The following is a 21,766-nucleotide window of genomic DNA, read 5'->3' as shown; positions in this document are numbered from 1 at the left end:
TCTTAAAATATCAACAATATTTACAAGTCTTTCTAGAATATATGTTGCTATATTTAGAGATCACAGTTTACAAAACAATTTATTTCATAAAATAATGCACGTTATTTTCAAAGACTAAAAAAAAACCAGTAGTGCAATGCAGATATAGCCCCCTGTCGAGACAATAGCAAATAATCCAGATGTTTAGTGGACAATGACAAGGAAAGCCGAGTGTTGTATTGGTGGGCGGCAGAGAAGGTTCGGCACCGTTTCTATGATAAATCTTGTGATCTCAGATTTATTCCTGCTTGCAAGCGGCGTCATGCGCTGCTGTGTCAAGTCGGACAGGTGGGGCCATCTGCGGCAAACGCCTGCGAAAAGCCTATGCAGTGCCTAGACGTGTTTACCAATGTTGTGTTTGGCACCCGAAAGCGAAAACCAATGCGCTACCACCAGAGCTACTTCTCAGTACTGCTGCGGCTACGGGTGCAGCAAAAAAAATGCACGAAAGCATCCGAAAAGCTACTAAAGGCAGAAGGAGTCCCATTATCCTAGCAATATTGAACGAGCTGCAGCGCTGTACAAACGCTGTTGGGCTTAAGCATTTCGATCGATGCCTGAGCGCCAGCCGTGGAGTCGTCTCTAGAAGTTATTGCCTCCTTCAGCGTAGTAACGTCGATTATCCCATCGAAATTTTAAAGTCGCATTTCTTACCACGCTTTTATGCCGTCTCGATGGACAGCGTCCACGCGTTTAAGAAATTATACACAGAGCCTGTCGCATTTAGCGCGTAACAATGTTGCCTATTGGCAATGGACATTAAGGATGTAGTGCTAACAATAGGCAGAACATGCTACCTGTCATTGTCTGTGTTTTGCTAACACTTAATACAAACTGTCGTCATCGTTATTTCATCATGATTCCACCACACGAACGCGTTCATTATAAGCATTGCATATTTGGAATAAAGTAGAAACAACCTAAATTGAAATCAGAAAATATTTTTTTACCGCACTCGCCTCGTATTCCTATGGTGACTTCAAACAAATGTTTTCAAGAAGAAATGTTTATCGTCTAATCGTTCAGCCTTGATGGCGATCCGTCTCGTGCACTTTGGAAACATAGGTAAGGGTGATAAATGTTTTTATTTTCAGTAGTTATAAACATGGCCACTAGTGTACAGGTCTCCAATGCGCAGAACCATGTTCTGAGTGAAGAAATTACAAGGCTATTTCTGCGCAACAATACATTATTGCATGGACCGAACCACGACTGCCAGCTTCTGCACTTGCCTCTGCTTGGTTATCCGCGCAGAACACATTATTATATGCGCCGTGAACAATTTTCAAGGCCACAGTGTACGCTTACACTATGCTAAACAATGCTGGTGACGTCTCACATTTGCCAAAAGCCGCGAAGCGCAGACAGCTACTGCCGTTCCTGGGCCTCTGGCAAGTCCACATGGTGGGGAGAGCATCCGCTATGTTAACAACTCGCCTGGCGGTCGGCATGCAGTGAGAAAGCAGTATTATGATTTAAAGTGAGTAGAAGCATTAACTTGTCAGCAGGCGAGATGAAAGCCAGACGATTAGTGTATTGGTGGACAAAAAGCAGAGAAGGAGTCGAAGTTTAAGGAAGAGAAAAAAAGAAACTTTAGGGAAATGTAGTGAATATGGTTGGCTAAAAACCGTGAATAGCGTGCCTAATTAGCTCACGCAGGCTGGGTGACTATTTGCCACCATCGCCTTCTAAAGCGGATGACAAAAGTAATCAGGAAAGTCACTGGAACCCGAAAACTGCCGCAACCGTTTTCTTTTCGCCGCTTCGCTGCCAATTGGCCAGCCGCCGACATCTGATCAATTCTTGCCATGAATTGTCTGTGCTCCATCAGAGCGAACGCGTAGATGAAGCAATGGGTCGCAATCGCTGCGCCAGCCTCAGAATGTCTTTTCTCCCGTTCAGGATACTAAAGGTTTTTCTTTTGTAAATTTAGAAAGGTAGAAGAAATACCCGCGGGAATAGGTTCCAGGTGCGGCTTCTCACTAGGAGTCCGGGCAAGCACTTTTGTAATTCCAATCGCCCAAGCTTTGTTTGGCTGAAGTATCCTGGTTGCAATACTTAACAAGAGAAACAGTAAAACATCCCGCAGACACACCTCTGGGAACCGTCTAAGTATGCGTATGTATTGTATCACTAGCTTATCTTCTGGCAGACCAGTGTCATGATCAATTCTATGAAAGTTGATACGACCGGTATGAACGATGGCGCTGCAACAAAACGAACTGCTGCAGAGGGTGGCGCAATGTGTATTGATAAGGCAAGCAAACTACTGCAGGCGGCGGTGCCAGATGCACTGATGGCGTTCCGTTCATTATAATCTTATATCGCTCTTTAGCGTCTTATCCCTCCGCGGTGCGCCGGCGATATTTTGAACGTGATCTCGGATGCGTCAAGTGTACATGGCGACTGCCGTAGTTTCGAATGCTGTATTCTGGCCACCTCATATCCGTCATTCTTTACACGTACCAACTGGTGCCCCAAGCGGGCCCGGCTCGAAGCTAAGGCGTTTTCAATGGAACGAGCGGGTTTTTCGCTAATAACAAAAGCTGCAGGTCGCTTACTTAAAAAGGCAGGTAATAGGCGTGTTCTGGAAGACAATCCAAACGAGCTAAATTAAGTGATCATGCTATGGCAGGTAAAAATTTTGTTCCCACCTCGGTTAAAGATTTAGCAATGGAAGCCTATGGAAACGACGAAAATTTGTACTAGATTTTCGAGGCGAAAACGATGCCTGTAATAAAACCACGGCGTCTATCGTAATACCCAGTGCATTGTATGTAGCCCGGAGGCTCAGCTTTCGATTGATGCCTATCTCGACTCTCCACACATGACGTAACACTGTTCTGAAAAGCGATTTTTGTAACACGGTCTTGAAAATTCCCGTGGTATCTATAAAAACATGAGCGTACCGCTTGGCGAAGCCTCGGAAGCTGTGGCAGAGTGGTAGAATCGCGCGCACCCATAGTCCCGCTGGCCGTGGTTCGATTCGCGCTTCGCATTTCTTTAAGCCTCATAAGACCTAGTTTTGTAGTCTCTCACTAGATGGCAGAAACACAATACCCAAGATTTGTTTTAGGTTCTGGTTTTTCAGCAGCGCAGTTTTTTTTAAAGCCGCACAGGACTTAGTTTTATAGCCTCCTACCAGATGGTAGAAACACAAAACTCAAGATTTGCTTTCGGTACTGGTTTTCCAGGGGTGCTCTTGAAATATTTGTTTTCTACTTTTTCCTTCCTAAAACGTAGTGTCGTGTTCATTTGTTAAGTCATCGCTCTTATGAAGATTTTATTCATTTGACATCATAACTAGAAGCTTGCGCATGGCTATGTGTTATGCAAAAGAAAAAGAACTTTCTTGCTTTGTAGCGTGGAACCTGGGATAAGAAAATGGCTATTCTTATTGCGTTCTTCTGGAGGGTCCGTTTTCTTTGACTTTCGGCTGTCCTTGATGGCACACACTCCGAGCGAATCAGGTCCACCTGGGCCACAATGCCACCCGGTGGCCAGTGCCATTCCTATGCAACATTTGTGTGGAACAAAGGGTCTGCTAGGCTGAATCGCTGCCCGAACGTTAATTATTTCTAAATATTCATCCAAATAAATGCACCAAATAGGAGAAGATGTGCAGCGTCTGGATTAATAGCTACTGTTAATGTGTTCCTTACAGCCAAGTGGTATGAATCTGTCGGTTTGGCCGTAAAAAAAAAAACGTTTGAATAAATATCCCGTGCTGTGTCTGCCCCTGTCGCCCTACAGAGAAGCTAGCTTGGCTAGCCGTCATCATTTAGGATCAACATATGGCGTCCGTCGTTCGCTGCATTTGCTTTTAATGCGCAGCATTCTTTGGTGAGTACCCCAGCAATTTGGTAGCAAAATCGCGGAAAATCCTGTCTCTAACGCCAACAAACTTGACGCATTTCCCATATAAATACATAGGTCTTCATAAAAAGGGTTGGGGTGGCCAACTTGAAATTGGAATAGCATCAGCATAAATTTGGGCGTGATACAGGGATGGGCCAAGCTGAATTTGGTAGTTATATAGGAGTGGCCCAACCTGAATTTGGGGTGAAATGGCAGTGAGCCAAGCTGAATTTGAGGCTGATATGGGGGTGGGTCAACCTGGATTTGGGGATGACATGGGGTTGGCCAACCTAAATTTAGGGGTGACATGGGGACGGGCTAACTTAACCATCGGGGTGGTGTGCGGTTGGGCCAAGCTTAATCGGGGGTGATATATGGGTGGACTAACCTTAATCGGGGGGTGATTTGTGGTGGGCCATCCTAAGTTTGAATTGATCAAGGGGTGTGCCAGCGTTAGTTTGGGGCTGATATGGGGGTGGGCCGACCTTGATCTGCAGGTAGTATTGGAGTGGGCCAATCTAAATCTGGTGGTTTGTGCAGGCGGGCCAATCTGTATTTGGGGGTGATATGGGTTGGTCCTACCTAAATGTGGGGGCAATCTCAGGGTCGGCCAATCTAAATTTGGGGGCCATAGGGGGGTGGACCAACCTAAATTGTGGGGTGCATCGACTCGAAATTTGGGGGCGATTTATTGGCATTCGTGGGTGGACCAACTTCAAAATTAGGGGTGGCCCAGCTGAAATTTGGGATTAGGCCAATTTGAAATTTAAGGCGCGGCGAAATGAAAATTGGGCGTGGCCGACTTTAAATTTTGGGGAGGGCTAAATTAAATTTGAGGGTGTGCCAACTTGAAATTTGGGCGTGGGCCTAATTAATGTTTGGGGGTGGGCTAAATGAAATTTGGGGGCCTGTTTACGAATAGTTAGACAACACCAGTGGTGTTTCTGCATCCTTTTGATCATCACAAAGTACGTTTAGTAATAATTGTTAGCCAATACCCCTCAAGGTGAGCTACCACTCGAGCCTTCAAAGCCCACTGGGCTATAATGTCAAAAGAGTGCTCTCATCGTGACGACTGCGACGTTCAATGTGTAGGTCTACAAGAACTTATCGTAGATCGAGCTGACCATTCTCGCACCAATGTCATCGCTAACACTACTCGCTCGTGCTAGGCGCAAAACAAGCTTACAACGATCATAATTCAACTTTCAATCGCACGCTAGTCGACACGCTCTCAGTGCACGATTTTGCCAATCTGGATAAGAACCTTCCTGGATGTTTCACTGTTATGTTGCGTAGTTTTTCACGACGCCTTCTCCCGCAAAGTGAATACATTTTTGAGATTGACGAGGCAAGCTAGTATATAACTTCTAGGAAGCAAATGTATAAACGGTTATAGCGATTCTTCAAAAAAATATAAGTAAATAGGATTTCAGATGGTATTGTTTCGACCGGGCATGACAACTATTTCTTCCCGCTTGCCACAGTGCTTTGATCGAAAACCTAATTATTTTGCTCGCACGTGTTGCCCCAATACTACATGGGCTAAATGTACAAAAGTGCGGTGCGTGCTCACAGCTTCAAAGCCAGTATATTTTGTGTACTGTTGTTGATATTGTAGTAATGTGGAGTTTTCCTCTTCATAAAAGCACAGAAAGCAAAAAAATATTACAGTTGGTACCTAAGAGCAAAGTACATTGGAAGATCTGAAACCAGCGATTTTTTTTTTGTTTTATTTGCGGGTTGGTCTTCTCGGCTGGTAGATCAGTGTCCGATCTCCTCAATGCTATTCACAGCGTGTTTACAGGAGGTATTCAGAGACCTGGATTGGGAAAAATTGGCGATAAGACTTGATGAAGAATACGTTAGTAACTTGCGATTCACTGATGATATTGCCTTGCCTATTGTCTATTGTGACTCAGGGGACCAATTGCAATGTACGCTCACTGACCTGGAGAGGCAAAGCAGAAGGGTAGGTGTAAAAGTTAATCTGCAGAAAACTAAAGAAATGTTTAACAGTCTCGGAAGAGAACAGCAGTTTACGATAGGTAGCGAGGCACTGGAAGTGGTAAGGGAATACATCTACTTAGGGCAGGTACTATCCGCGGAACCGGATCATAAGACTGAAATAATCGGAAAAAGTATGGGCTGGGGTGCGTTTGGCAGGCATTCTCAGATCATGAACAGCAGGTTGCCATTACCCTTCACGAGAAAAGTGCATAACAGCTGTGTCTTATCAGTACTCACGTACGGGGCAGAAACTTGCAGGCTTACGAAAAGGGTTCTACTTAAATTGAGGACGACGCAACGAGCTATGGAAAGAAGAATGATGGTGTAACGTTAAGGGATAAGAAAAGAGCTGATTGGATGAGGGAACAAACGCGAGTTAATGAAATCTTAGTTGAACTCAAGAAAAAAGAAATGGGCATAGGCGGGAGATGTAATGGGGAAGGAAGATAACCGATGGTCATTAAGGGCTAGGGACTCGATCCCAAGAGAAGGGAAACGTAGCAGGGGGTGGTAGAAAGTTAGGTGGGCGGATGAGATTAAGAAGTTTGCAGGGACAACATTGCCACAATTAGTACATGACCGGGTTAGTTGGAGAAGTATGGGAGAGGCTTTTGCCCTGCATTGGGCGTAACCAGGCCGCCGCCGCCGCCGCCGCCGCCGCCGCCGCCGCCGCCGCCGCCGCCGCCGCCGCCGCCGCCGCCGCCGCCGCCGCCGCCGCCGCCGCCGCCGCCGCCGCCGCCGCCGCCGCCGCCGCCGCCGCCGCCGCCGCCGCCGCCGCCGCTGCTGCTGCTGCTGCTGCTGCTGCTGCTGCTGCTGCTGCTGCTGCTGCTGCTGCTGCTGCTGCTGCTGCTGCTGCTGCTGCTGCTGCTGCTGCTGCTGCTGCTGCTGCTGCTGCTGCTGCTGCTGCTGCTGCTGCTGCTGCTGCTGCTGCTGCTGCTGCTGCTGCTGCTGCTGCTGCTGCTGCTGCTGCTGCTGCTGCTGCTGCTGCTGCTGCTGCTGCTGCTGCTGCTGCTGCTGCTGCTGCTGCTGCTGCTGCTGCTGCTGCTGCTGCTGCTGCTGCTGCTGCTGCTGCTGCTGCTGCTGCTGCTGCTGCTGCTGCTGCTGCTGCTGCTGCTGCTGCTGCTGCTGCTGCTGCTGCTGCTGCTGCTGCTGCTGCTGCTGCTGCTGCTGCTGCTGCTGCTGCTGCTGCTGCTGCTGCTGCTGCTGCTGCTGCTGCTGCTGCTGCTGCTGCTGCTGCTGCTGCTGCTGCTGCTGCTGCTGCTGCTGCTGCTGCTGCTGCTGCTGCTGCTGCTGCTGCTGCTGCTGCTGCTGCTGCTGCTGCTGCTGCTGCTGCTGCTGCTGCTGCTGCTGCTGCTGCTGCTGCTGCTGCTGCTGCTGCTGCTGCTGCTGCTGCTGCTGCTGCTGCTGCTGCTGCTGCTGCTGCTGCTGCTGCTGCTGCTGCTGCTGCTGCTGCTGCTGCTGCTGCTGCTGCTGCTGCTGCTGCTGCTGCTGCTGCTGCTGCTGCTGCTGCTGCTGCTGCTGCTGCTGCTGCTGCTGCTGCTGCTGCTGCTGCTGCTGCTGCTGCTGCTGCTGCTGCTGCTGCTGCTGCTGCTGCTGCTGCTGCTGCTGCTGCTGCTGCTGCTGCTGCTGCTGCTGCTGCTGCTGCTGCTGCTGCTGCTGCTGCTGCTGCTGCTGCTGCTGCTGCTGCTGCTGCTGCTGCTGCTGCTGCTGCTGCTGCTGCTGCTGCTGCTGCTGCTGCTGCTGCTGCTGCTGCTGCTGCTGCTGCTGCTGCTGCTGCTGCTGCTGCTGCTGCTGCTGCTGCTGCTGCTGCTGCTGCTGCTGCTGCTGCTGCTGCTGCTGCTGCTGCTGCTGCTGCTGCTGCTGCTGCTGCTGCTGCTGCTGCTGCTGCTGCTGCTGCTGCTGCTGCTGCTGCTGCTGCTGCTGCTGCTGCTGCTGCTGCTGCTGCTGCTGCTGCTGCTGACGACGACGACGACGACGATGATGATCTCCTTTGCTAAGGCTGAAGACCTTTGCCAAGTGTAATCGTATTGCCGAGATATTTTCTACTTCAACGATCGCCCTTTAGGCCAGACGCTCGCGGTCAAGCATCGGATTTTTGATGGCGATGCTATGCCTATTCATCGATGGCCGTATCCTGTTTCTGCGTCGGAGCGCTTTGTAATCCAAAGTGAAGTGAACCAAATGCTAGGTAAAAACATCATTGAACCTTCTTCGAGTCCCTGGGCGTCATCTGTGGTGTTCATTGAGAAAAGAGACGGCACGTGGGGCTTTTGTGTGGACTACCGTCATCTGAACAACATTACTACGAAGGACGTCTACCTGCTCCCACGTATAGACGACGCCCTTGACTGCCTGCATGGCTCCAGCTATTTCTCGTCTATTGATCTTTGTTCTTGATACTGGCAGATTGCTTTCGACCATATGGACAGAGAAAAAATTGCGTTCATCACACCTGATGGCTCATACCAATTTAAAGTAATGCCGTTTGGATTATGCAATGCTCCTGCCACATTTGAGCGTATGATGGACTGCTTGCTCCAACGTTTCAAATTATCCACATGCCTCTGCTACCTCGAGGACATCAACGTCTTCTCGCCAACGTTCGACACTCACCTTGGGCGTCTAACAACTATACGTGATGTACATCGAAAGGCAAGGCTGCAACTTAACTCGTCCAAATGCAGTTTTGGCCACCACTAAAATACTGCTCTGGGTCACTTCGTTGGCTCTTCCGCAGTACAGCTTCATCCCGACAAAACTGGCGCTGTACGAGACTTTCCGGTTCCGAAGACAGCCGCAGACGTTCGAAATTTTGTAGGGCTATGCTCGTATGTTCGTGGTCTTGTTGAAAATTTCGCGGCAATTGCTAGACCCCTCAATAATTTTTGAATAAAGGAGTACAATACACGTGTGGTACTTCAGAAGCTGTTGCCTTCTCTCGTCACTCTTCTCACGCAACCAGCCATTCTCGCCCACTTCGACCCTGATGGCCCTACAACATTGCGTACAGATGCCAGCGGTCATGGCGCAGGTGCCGTCTTAGCCCAGCGTCAGCGTGCATTGCTCATGCGAGCCGCCTACTAGCACCATCGGAGCGCAAGTATTCCATTACTCAACGAGAATACCTTGCTGTTGTCAGGGTGGTTGCGAAGTTCCGTCCTTACCTTTACGGTCGCCCTTTTTCCGTAGTCACTGACCATCATGCTCTCTGCTGGCTCCCATCACTAAAAGATCCTACCGGCCGGCTTGGCTGATGGGCTTTGAGGCTAAAAGAATTTACATCTTCCGCGGCGTACAAGTCTGGCCGCCTGCACCAAGACGCTGAGAGCTTGTAGCGTTGTCCTGTTGACGCCTCTCACTCCTCCAATATTGCCAGTGCTGCTTGGGTATTCTCTCTGTCACAGCTGCTTCATTTCGCCGACGAGCAACGTCGTGACGCCTATATCAGAGCACTCGTCCACCATTTTGAACACTCTCCAGCCGATGCTACTCTACGCCTCTTCGTCCTCCGCGACGGTACTCTGTACCGTCGCAACCTTCATTCGGACGGCTTTGAGTTTCTACTTGTAATACCTAAACACCTCCGCTCAACCATTCTAGAAGAGCTTCACGACGCACCGACAACAGGACACCTCGGCGTATCTCGTACCTATGACCGTGTACGTCGCCATTTTTTCTGGCCTGGCCTTGCCCGTTCTGTACGACGTTACCTCGCCACTTGTGAACTTTGCCAACGACGCAAGAAGCGTCGCCAGATCCCCTCTGGTTACCTGCAGCCGCTCGACATCCCTGCCGAGCCCTTCCATCGTGTCGGCTTAGACCTTGCCGGTGTATTTCCGGAATCTGCATAAGGAAAGAAGTGGGTTGAAGTCGCGCCGGACTACGCGACCCGCTACGCCGTAACCCGCACTCTTCCGACCAGTTACAGATTATATCGTTTTGATTCATGGTGCTCAGCGTCAACTGCTAACAGACAGTTGCCGACATCATGCATGCCTACTCAATGCATCGTAAATTTACCACCTACTGCCACTCTGAAACGAACTGTTTCGCTGTGCGTTTGAACTGCACCCTTACACACATGCTATGCAGATACGTTTCAGACGACCACCATGACTGGGACTTGACTTCACCTTACATTACCTTTGCGTAAAATTGTTCCCGTCTCGAAACTGCTAGCTTTTCCGCCTTTTACCTCTTGTATGACCGAGAACCGACGCTACCACTGGACACTGTGCTTCCGCCCACCAGAGATTCAGCTAGCAATTATGCCCGTGATGTAATCATCCATGCTGACCATGCTCGCCAACTTGCGCGCGCTTGTCTACAATTGTCTCAAGACAAACAGAAACAACGCTACAACCTCCGTCACCGTGATGTCCATATTGTGCCCGGCACCCTGGGGTTGCTTTGGTCACCATCGCGTAAACTTGTCCTTTGTGAAAAACTGCTTTCCTGTTACACAGGCCCATATCGGGTGCTCCGCCAAGTGACCGATGTCACGTATGAAATTGTTCTAGCCACACCCACTACGTCCTCCGCTGTGACAGCCAGTGACATTGTCCACGTCGCCCAACTCAAGCCCTACAACTCTCCACGTGCCTTGGATATTTAACAGCACCGTGACAGCGCTTTTGCCGCCGGGGAGGGGTGGGGAGGGGGTAGTATTACGATATCACAGAGATGCTCAAGAGACGAGCCGCCGTGAAAAGGACGATGAAGTGGGCCTGTGCCCTTGGCGCGAGCGAGTGTCGGCCCGTGTGTCTGGCTCCAGTGTAAGTAGTCAGTAAATAGCCTCTTTCTTCTGTCTTTCCACACGTAAAAATATCATATGTTGGTAATTGTATACAGTAAGCGACATTCATTTTTTTAATTTTCTGCCTCATTGTAAAGGCAAGAAGGATTATTTAAGCAATTTTGTAAGCGATAAATTTTGGGGAAGATATCAAATAAAAAAGTTTTTAGGCGTTCTCGGAAGCATCTAATTCAGCAGCTCCTAATTGACTACCACCGAGAAGAGTTGAGGGCGTGTATTACTGAATCGGCAGAAATCATCCGTTGCCATAAAAGCCTCCCGGCAAAGGAGCACTCCACATTAGTCACACAGACCTCACTGAAACCCAGGCAACTCCAGACCCACACGAATACTCTTCCCAGTTAACGGACACAGCTTCCGCTGAAAACACGAAAGCAGCAATGCATGGGGCGCGCGAATACCTCGACTGACTGGAATGTGTTTAATTCAGATCGTGGAGCACTACAAAGGCGACAACGAGAAGATCAGGCTTTTATTGAGCTTTCTAAACTAACATATTTAGCTAGACACGCCTATAAGGCCCCCGCTGCTATAGCGAACTTTGCCCTTGTGCCATTATTATTCAGAAAATGCTTTGGGTAAACAAGCATGGCAATGCAAGTACCCTCTGAAATCATTTTTAGTATACGCAGCCGAACCAGGCGCGCAAGGTCTCGAGAAAGTTCAGCTTTTAACGCCGAACGTGTTAAGTGGGAACGTGGCGCCATCTTGCAATGGCACTGCCAAGAACTAGTTTACAGTTTCGAGCCTCAAGTTTCATGCAATAGTTACTAGGGATATCTGTAACGTTAGTCCCTACGGGAAGTACAAGCAGGGTCATTCAACCAGCATTGGAATAAGGGTTAGTACACGAATTTGCCTAAACTTCGTATGTTTGGTTGCAATGGGATTGAAATTTTCCATACTCATAATTTCCGCAAAGTACGGTCTTATAAATAGTTAAACATTCATGAAATTATACGACGGCCACTTTTTAATAGAAGACGTCTACACTCTAAGATGAAGTACACCCTTTAGGGGGTATATATGCTACAAAACAATAATCGTTATTTGCCTTGCTTGCGTTTCCTTTGTTGAAAATGCGATGCTCGCTAGTTTCATGCCGAGAATGCTCTGTTATATTGACAACGCACATGCTCTTCGAGCTCGCAGCGTTTAAGCAAGGAAATGCGGACAGGACAGATGATTATTATTTTTCTGTGGCAAGATACGACACCAAGGGTGTAATTTTGTTACCCGAGCCTGAAATTTAAGCTATAGGGCGCGAGGTTAAGTCCACTACAACAAGGTGTGAGTTCTCAAAACTGTTTGGACCAACGGTAGGATCAGATTCTCTCTTTTATTCTTGTTCCTTTCTTTGGGCTAACTACGCAGCACCAAGGAAAAGGCACGAGAAACACGCGCTGCAGTGCGCGATATACAAAAGGCAGCCGAAGAAAATGATGATGGCTGCTGGAGAGCGCGCCCTTTGAGGACAAAACATACTGGCTACCGCCTGATTCTTGGCCGATCCCCCATAGTGGGTATGCGCTAGTGTTTGGAAGACAATGCAAGAGCTGTGCAGCGACGCCCATAAAAAAAAAACAGACTTTAATGCCAGGCAATCGGGCAGATGCGCCGTTTCCGTAGTGGTAAAGTGTTCGAGAGGAGGTAATGATGGCTATGTTGCTAGGTAGGCTGGTTTCACCCTGTCTACCGCCACGACTTCTTCACATCCGTTGAGGTCGACAGTAATAGTTTTTTTGCTGTAGGCTTGAGTACCTTGAAAGCGCTGCGATAGGGATGCGTGAGAGGTGGTCGGATGTCATTACGCCGTACGAAAACGTGGCTCGCAGCAGGCATGTCTTTGCTGACAGAAACATTACTTGAGGAGGCTACCTTACTAGGGCAAAGACGCATGCGTGCAAACAAGAAGCGGAAATGTTCAACATACCTGTTTGGATCGGGGTGGAACCTAAGCTGGTGCGAAAAATTATCTGGCAACCGTAACGTTGCCATACATCCGTTCTGCAGCTGTGCATCCGAGGTCTTTCATGAAAGAGGAGTGCCCTGTTAGCAGCACGGGAGGAAAGTATTCAGCCAAAGAAGAACGAGGCTGGTGGGCCATCACGGCGGCAGTAGGTCGAAGGCGAAGACCAACTGCTGCATTTGCCGATTGGTGATGCACGGTAGTATGGATATGGCGGACGCAACGCAGGCACGTGAGTTCACGGAAGTGATCACATTCAAATTGTCGGCCGCAGTCAGTCGTATCAACGATGCGGCACCCAAAGCGCTTGATCCAGCAACTGACAGACCCGCAATTAACTGTAAGTGGCATTATATCAGTGACAGTGAATGTTTCAGGACAGCGGCTATAACGCTCTGCACAAGGGAATATGTAGTGAGCACGTAGGGATGTTGGCAGCGGACGAGCGATGTCGTTGTGAATGTGATTGAAACCGGCGTCAGGTGGATGAAAGGAGTAAATTGGCGACTTTGCGTGTAGAATCTCCTAGGAGCATTGACAGTGAAGACATTTGGAAGCCCAGTGGCGCACGTTAGAGTTCACACTCGGCCACACAAAAAGGGACGTAATTAGACACGGGCCGGCACGAACTTCAATATGACCTACGAGATGCGCCGTGCACCTTGGCAAATACTTGATGGCGCAGTCGAAATGGAAAGAATGCGCGTGTTCGAACCCTTGACATGTCGCAAGTGATAGTACCTGAAGAAAATGAAAGGGGCACGTCGAACTCCACTAATCATGTAGCTGCCGACCGGAGGTCCCGAAGCTCGACGTCTGAATCCTGCATCATTGTAATTTTTTTCGAAATCAACTGTGGCCATGAATGTTGCTCTTAAGTGAAAGAAGCCCTATGTGGCTGCCTTGACTGGGCCATCAATGCATCGCATGTCCGCGGTGAACAAGAAGGTGAAATTGAGGTGCGGTATCTACCGCGCGGTATAGATTAAAAAAATTAATCATGGGGTTTCACGTGCCAAAACCACTTTCTGATTATGAGCCACGCCGTAGTGGAGGAGTCCGGAAATTTCGACCACCTAGGGTTCTTTAACGTGCCCCTAAATCTGAGCACATGGGTGTTTTCGCATTTCGCCCTCATCGAAATGCGGCCGCCGTGGCCGTGATTCGATCTGACAACCTCGTGCTCAGCGGCCCAGCACCATAGCCACTGAGCAACCAGGGTGAGTCGCGCGGTATAGATGTTGTCATTACCGCGAAAAGCGTACGTCAAAGGCTTGTCATCCATGACGACGTGAAAGCTTGTTCCTTCCAGCAGGTGTCACAAATGCCGAAAGCGCAAGTATACTGCCAGAAGCTCGCGACCGAACGTGCTGTACCGCGTTCCTGCACGCTTAAGCTTCGGGGAGACCCACCTGAGTGGGGTACAGGAGCTGAAACTGTTCCTAAACGGCGCCGACATCCCCAATAGAAGCATCGAGGATTAAACCCATTGGTGCCACATGTAAGGGGTGTACACCAAGGTGCCATCTGTCAATGCGTTCGTGGCAGCTTCAAAGGAATCTTCGGTGCCCGATGTCCAGGACAGTGAAGCTGGTGGTCTTGAGACGATCGGTCAGGGGTATCATAATTCGGGCGATATTGAGAAGAAAACGGCGGTGAATGTCCAGCAGGCCAAGGAACTCACGGTGCTTTCGCAGTGACGTTAGGCGAGGGAACTCGCGCGAGGCATGAACTTTCTTTCCGAACGGTCTCATTCTTTTGGGAGTCACGCCCTACCTGAGAAACTCAATGACGTCCATAGCGAAGAAACATCTTGCGGGCTTGCTGAGAAAGCCATGTTTCTGGAGCCAAGAAAATAACAGGCACAAGTTGTTGTTATTCTGCTGGGAGCAAATACTAGCCATCAAGACGTCATCGAGGCACGCATAGAAGAGGGGGGTCTCGGGGTGATCGAGTTAATAAAGCTATGGAACAATTGAGAAGCGTTTCTCATCCCGAATAGCATACGGATGTACTCAAAAGGACCGAATGGTGCCGCAGTTGCAGGGTTGCGGATATGCGCTGGCACGGCAGGGATTTGATGGTAGCATTCCAATATATCCATCTTGCTGAATATTACATTCCAACTAGGTTGACTGCGAAGTTATGAATGTGAGGTCGTGGAAAGCGATGAGGGACGGTGTGCGCGTGGAGCGCATGCTAGTCGCCGCCGAGGCGCCGATCCCTTGGGTCACGCTTTCGTACGATGTGGCGAGCTGAAAAACCAACTTCTTGACGAACGACAAATTCTTAACTAGCATCGTCAAATTCTCTACTTCCGACGGCAAGGCGGTCTCCAGAGAGGCGTCATAGGAGGGGGGGGCAGGTGTCCTATGCTGCGTACACAACGTCTTGGAACTCTTCAACCACCTCGGTCGGCCCATGCGAGGTAATGCGCCGAAGGTCGAAGATAGCCTCCACCTCATTAAACCAGGCTGCAGGATTTTGTGGCCAAACTGACGGCATGTGAATCTGTACTGGTCATCGGTCTCGTCGTGGCCTTGTCCATGACGTCGTACTCGCCGTACAATCAGGTCCGGCTCACCACCTCATAGGCACTGAGGTAAGGTTCATTACAACAATGAGTGGGTCAGCGAGCGAAAGCACTCAAAACCGTTGCGACCGATGGCAGGAGCAGAAGCTCTTTTTTATTCTTCTTGCCTTTTTTTACAGCAAAGCTGCTTATGGCTACGGATTCGTAGATTTTTCTTTTGCGTGTGCATGAAACGTGGGCTGCTCCCAGTAGTGCAATAACGGGCCGACCCGCCGCGGAGGTAAAGCAGGCTTCAAACACTCCGTCAACTTGCAAAAATAGGTTTGGTTCCTTGGATCCAAATAGAACCGCAATCAGATAGTAAGCTGACAACAGATACTATGCTTTAACTCTCGTCGGCACCACCCTCTCTGTCGGCGTTACAAGCGCTTGCTCATTTAATTTCCTTTCCTCCCGCTCTCCCTTGGCGGTGGTCCGTCGAAACGTTACACTGCCTAGTTTCCATCGGCTCCTCCAGAATGTTTCTACATGTCACGGTAAACGACTTCGTACTTTTATTTGGGTGTCACCTCTCTGTCATGGAACAGCTTCGCTGGTCATCCAGCTTCAGAGAGTGAAGTCACTCATGATTTTTTTCTAGCGTCGCAGCTCGCGGCTAGAGGTACGAGGCACACGCGCTGGAGCATGCCATATATAAAAGGCGGCCGAGGAAGATGACGGTAGCGGCTAGAAAGTCATTACGACACAAACGCATGCGGCGACTAGCTCGCGGTCATGCCAGCTCTTTGAGCCACTTACCGCTTTTGTATCCGCTGTTGCCGTAGACGAAACCGTCCCATGAAAAACATGAAGAGTGCCACGCAACACTACGGATCACTACTGATAATTTTAACAACTGTATAGATATTAAGTATCTGATGTACTGCATGTAAATATCTGTATATGATATCCAGCCTATGTATGTTTCCCTGAAAGATAGCGGCTAGAAAATAATTACGGCACAAACGCATGCGGCGACTAGCTCGCGGTCATGCCATGCTTCTTATGGTCATGCTTCGTATACCATGCTGTTCTTTAATACTAATTTTATTCCTTGAAAACTACACTTAATATACACACACGAATGATTCTTGCGCCACTAACAACAAGAATGCTTCGCTTTGCGCAATTATCATCTGCAGTTCAGTCTTGCTGCTTTTTATGCAGCGGCCGCGTCAATGAAGTGACTGATGAAATCGCCGCAGACAGCTTCTCTACGTCCTCTGCTGCGACCGCCATTTATAATAATTATATTGTCCTCGTCGAGAGGCTCAAATCATACATCTTTTAGCATGACATATACTTTTTTACTGCCGAGAGGAGATCATCAGTAGACTTTGTTGCCGAACTGTGAGGGCAATGCTGATGGGCAGGTCGCACGATCACTTAACAGACCTGCTCCACGACATTGTCGCTTTGGTACGCACAGAGAGCAAGCGGCAACGTAACTACTCGCAACAATCTGGGAGGCCGATGCAGGATGCGCCATGCCATGCAAACAGACGCTAGGGGGTAAACGCCGTCTCTATGCGGAGCTCAATTTCCGGGATACAAGAAAGTGCTTCATTCCAAAGACGCGGGGGTGTGAGACGAGCCTAAATGTGATAGCTTCGCCGAGAGACTATTCTCAACGGCGGTTCGCGTTCGTATGCGGGAAATGCAGAATGGAGGGGCACGTCATGCTCTTCTGTAGAGAGGTAGTGAATACCCTGCTAGGAGGTAGGGAGTACGAGGAGTAGGCATTATTGAGAGCAGAAAGCAGGAGAGGTCGGCCTTGAGAGCAGAGAGATCCGCTGGAAGACCTGGGTGCTTCTTGGCCGAACCCCGTTTTGGGTATGTGCTATAGCTCGAAAAATTGTAATTGGCACACGGCGATGATTTCAATGAGTCATTCATATTTGAAACAGCGCCAATAAACACGGCCAAGGGAGGACACAGGACGACCGCTGGCTGCATTTTGTTTAATGTTTGATGACGCCGCTTGTTTATTGTTATTGACGCATGCACAACAGGAGCTGACGGACGATGACTCACCATCCCTTTCTTCGTTCACTCTCTTTATGCCCCTGGCGAATTGTATATATTTCCGCACGCTTCAATAAGGGTGTTGTTGGCAGTCAGCGGTCGTCCTGTGTCCTCCCTTGTCCGTGAGTTGGCGCTGTTTTAAATATAAATTATCCGTACCAAATAGCTCGCACCCGAACCCTTCTGAATTTCAATAGAATAGTTGGCGTGCACACAATATGTACAGCGAGCTTTTTGCCCAACCTCGGGTTGTGAACATGTACCACTGTACGGCCCGCTTATTAGCCAAAACCTTGTTGGGCCATGTATCATTGTGTGGAAAACATCATCATCGTCAACGCCTCGCGGTAATCTCAAATAGCTAGGTGGTGTTGGCACAATTTCTTCCACGCACTTCTGAGACCATGCTCCGTTGTGGGTAAGAGACAAAGTGCGAAAATAATCATGATAGACAACAAGCCGGCACGCTTCTTGGACGATTCCCATTTTTAAGTGCGAAAATAATAATCATGAACCCGCGGCCTTCATGTCAAAAAGATCGATGGCGTACTCAAGATATGTACGACCCGCTTCTTAGTCGACTGCCTGTTGTATGTGCATTGTAGGAAAAAATCATCATTACAACACGTGGTTGCCCTTCCGAATGAGCTAGCTCGTATTCGAACGAGGTGAGCAGGCTTGCGATTGTGATATAATTGTTAAAACATCGGACTGCTGCACTGAGAAGTAGAGGTTTGAATCCAGTGTTTGGACAGGCTTCTGTATTTTTTTTTTTTTTTTTGAAGCTAAGGAGGAATGTACTCGGCGGGAACGCTGATGACCGAGCGGCTAAGAGACATAGAAACACATAGACGGAGCAACCATCCCAAAACTACGGATGGTTCGCAAGAAAGTTTTCCTTTAAAGAAGAAATGGCAACGAAACGAAAAGAAAGCTTTTTTTTTCAAAATTGTTCTTTCTTCGGATTGTTCTTCCTTCGGCTACTGGGATACACCTATCGCACATATGTTGTACTTACTTTAGGGCGAAGAGGAAAAGATACAGCAGCATGGGTAGCAGGGCACTATAGAAACAACACATTCCAGATGGTTGACTTCCACAGGTTCTCTAAAAAAAGATTTATAAGCAACAACATATGACTGGATGAATCAACTGAAACTTGCCATAGATCCGAGATAGAGATCTGAATGGCATCAATTGGCAAGAATAAGCACACGTAGCGGTTTTCTGGACACTACGCAACCAGCGCTCCTCGTGAAAGCCCACCAATTTGCATCGGACAAACGAGCTTTTTTACAATAAATTGTAAAAAAGAGCAGGCCTTTCCAAATCAAAAACATCCGGCTCAGGTAACAAATGTCGCAGTACTACCATCGTGAACTGTAATGTTCCTTTGACACGTCGTAATTTTTAGGCGTATAGTGCGGAAACGCAGCTCCCCATAAGCTAACAATAGCACGGATTTTTACGTTTTATTCTCGTGAGGAGGAATGCATTTGCATGTTAAAATAACAATAAAATATTGATTTATTACCTGCCATAATTACTTGATTGTAAAGCGTTTTTTTAATGGTTTTCGTTGCTTCAACTCCACCATCGCGATATATTCGAATAACGCCGAAATTTAGGACTTGAAAGAAATATTCTAGATTCCATGGTTTCTTAAGTTTACATTTGGGACCTTTACGTTTAAGCATAGATTCAATCCATAGACAAGTCGACTGAAGTTACAACGTTATGCCGACTACGAGCGTTCGCTATGACGGGCCAGTTCGAGATATGCGTAATTTTGATGGCGAGGAGCCGGAAAACTATGCCGCGCCTCGGCGGTTCCTCATCAATCAGTTGAGAAATCTCGAAATGCGCGTCCTCGACTTCGAGGGGCCTCGCAGTGGCCTGCGACTGTCCCCAACGGAAATGGTTGCACGGTCTTTAACAAGTACTTAATCAAAAAGAACTCGACAGCACAGGGGACTTGAATCTCCGGCGATCACTTTCAGAAATAGTTTCGCATTCGCGAGACTTGGCTCGTTTCGCCACCGAATCCCTTAAAGTATTCCGATCTTGGTACTCATAACGAGCTTGGCGCACCGCCAGAAGCACTTGTCAGGTGTGCTTTAGGTGACGAGTCACGCGAACTTTCGCGAATGTTCAACTATCTCCTAATGTGATCTACCGAGAATATCACCCAAGAGATGCTGAGTCTCATTTTCTGACGCTGATGATTACTGAAGAGAACTCGTTTCTGAATTTATTCGTTTAATAAAGTTATGTTCTTATTGCGCTAGATTCGCAGTCTTATTTTTTTTCGCGGACTCAAATGTCCACTCTGACGTTACATTGGAATAGATACGGTAGTTTGTAAAGTAAAGAATGTATTGGTATTTGTTTTGCTGAACTACCTATAATTGGGAAAGTGGTTCCGGCAAGTGGAACGTGTTACTAGAGCCCATGCGCTTGGTAACGTTTGCTTAAATCAAAATTTCCATGTTCCAAAATCAATGCAGGATTTAAGCTACATTGCACATTACAGTGTTAAACATCATAATATATAGTCATAGAGTGTGTCTTCATTTTGAAATGGTAAACAGCGCATGTGAAAAAAAAAGTGATAAAAAAGTGAGGATTGCGTAGAAATGCACGTCCTATATGCCAAGTGAGCTTTTTTATATATTTATCATTCTATAGCTAGAAAACTCATTTTAAAGCTTAGTTTATGATTACAGGAAGTCCGAGTTTTAGGCCACGGTGCATTTCTTTGGTTTCTGGACAAAATATAGAATTTAACAAAAGCGATGTATACACCATGTGTACGTAATAATTTTCAGTAACGAAATCTGAAACATCTCTGAATGACTTCCACTTACAACATGAAAGCGCAAGTTTTAGTTCAGAACCCAACTTGCAATCACAGATTTCTCTTTTCTTCAAATGGTCTAAGAACGCCGCCATGTGTTGAGCGGTACTGAACTATTAGCACTCTCAGCAGTCGCCAGTTTCTTGGGGTATTTTTCGTTTTTGCTGTCTGGGCGGATGTTGAATCCAATGCTCTCAAGTAAACTGACGTGGGGAAAGAACTCTGCGCGCTGCTTGAAAGCGCCTAGGCGCCGACACCCGCGTCGCACGTGCGCAAACATAGTGCAAACACCAAATACCTTAAGCCGGCAGATCTCACGCCCTGCGGGGGTCCATGTTATGCTAAGCACTGTGCGCAGGTCCTACCAAGTTACAAAAACGACCATGAGGAGGGAGGAGGAAATAAAGAGAGAAAGCAGGGATGGTAACCAGAAGTGCGTGTGGTTGGCTGCACTGTATACTCTGGGGTACGCGAAAGAGGGAATAGAAAGATAAGATAGAGGGAGGGCGGGGAAGGAGGAGAGGGTGAGGAAAGCCACGGTGAGCTCGCGTACGCACGTGGAGGGCCTGAGGGAGTCAAAAATTTTCACATAGTCCAGTCACCCTGAAGAAAGACAATAGTGCAGAAAGATGAACATTATATATCGCATTGCGACAACTGGACGATCAGCCGTTGTCTTTGCAGGTGCTACTTGAAGACCGTCCCCATCGCTCATCGGCGCACAAAGCAATGAAACGACCATGAGAGCAGCAAGACGTAGGTGGCTGTTTCATGACCCACATCAAACGAATGGCATGACATTCCCGTTATTACTTGTCAATTTATGTTCGTGATACACTCTTGTCGTACAATGCGAATTTTGGTACATACCAAGTTAGGAAAGCGACCATACAAAACGACGTAAGCGGCTAGAAAGCTAGCTAATGTCAAAGTGGCAAAGTTCCACAAGAAATGCTTTGCATTAAAAAAAAAAAGAGAAAAATAGTGCCCTTCGAATATGTGACGAAGGATGGCCAGCGAAGCTATGAATGTAGGCCCCTATAGGCGAACTGCACTTCCGCTGCGGGTCGGCCCGGTATGTACTATCTTCGGGATCGGCACACATTTGGGGAGGGCTTAACGCATGCTTCACATCCTGGTGGGTCGGCCCGATATTGCTTTATCTTCGCGATCGGCCCAGGTATAAAAAATTGTTGTTCGATGTCCACGGAAACGAGATCCACCAGAACCTAGCCATAAGCAGCTTTGCCGTAAAAAAAAACTTTCCCGCAATCGAGAACAGGTGTCAACATGAAATGGCAAAGCAGATTGCTTGGCGACAAGAAGGTTTTAAAAATATTTTCTTGCATGGAGATGCCGTCACACACGAAGAAATTCAACAAGAGGCGACACTCAGCAAAAACTCGCGACAGGAAACACGTCACGCCTAGTCTTAATCCCATCCGGTAACTGAAGCGAGCATCGGAAATAAAAATAATGTGAAATGAACTCCGACCACCTGCCTGGAAAGGCCGGGGTACCATCGTCACAAGCGGTAAACGCACCGGCCATCCTCGCCAGCGACAACAACGCCAACACCACCCGCACCGAGGTAGGAGGGACGCACGGACAGTTGTGTCC

The 21,766-nt window shown here is 48.3% G+C and overlaps 1 non-coding gene across 1 annotated transcript; it reads right to left on the bottom strand.

Moving 5' to 3' along the window:
• Window positions 1-15,454: 15,454 nt before the first annotated feature.
• On the bottom strand, window positions 15,455-15,655 carry LOC126523118 (U2 spliceosomal RNA). The gene has a single exon (XR_007597595.1). It is a non-coding gene; the product is annotated as a U2 spliceosomal RNA (small nuclear RNA).
• Between the last annotated feature and the right edge of the window lie 6,111 nt (window positions 15,656-21,766).

Source organism: Dermacentor andersoni, chromosome 6 (genome assembly GCF_023375885.2).
Source record: "Dermacentor andersoni chromosome 6, qqDerAnde1_hic_scaffold, whole genome shotgun sequence".
NCBI lineage: Eukaryota > Metazoa > Arthropoda > Arachnida > Ixodida > Ixodidae > Dermacentor > Dermacentor andersoni.
Note: the sequence above shows the minus strand (reverse complement) of the source record. Positions and strands in the feature narration are given on the sequence as shown.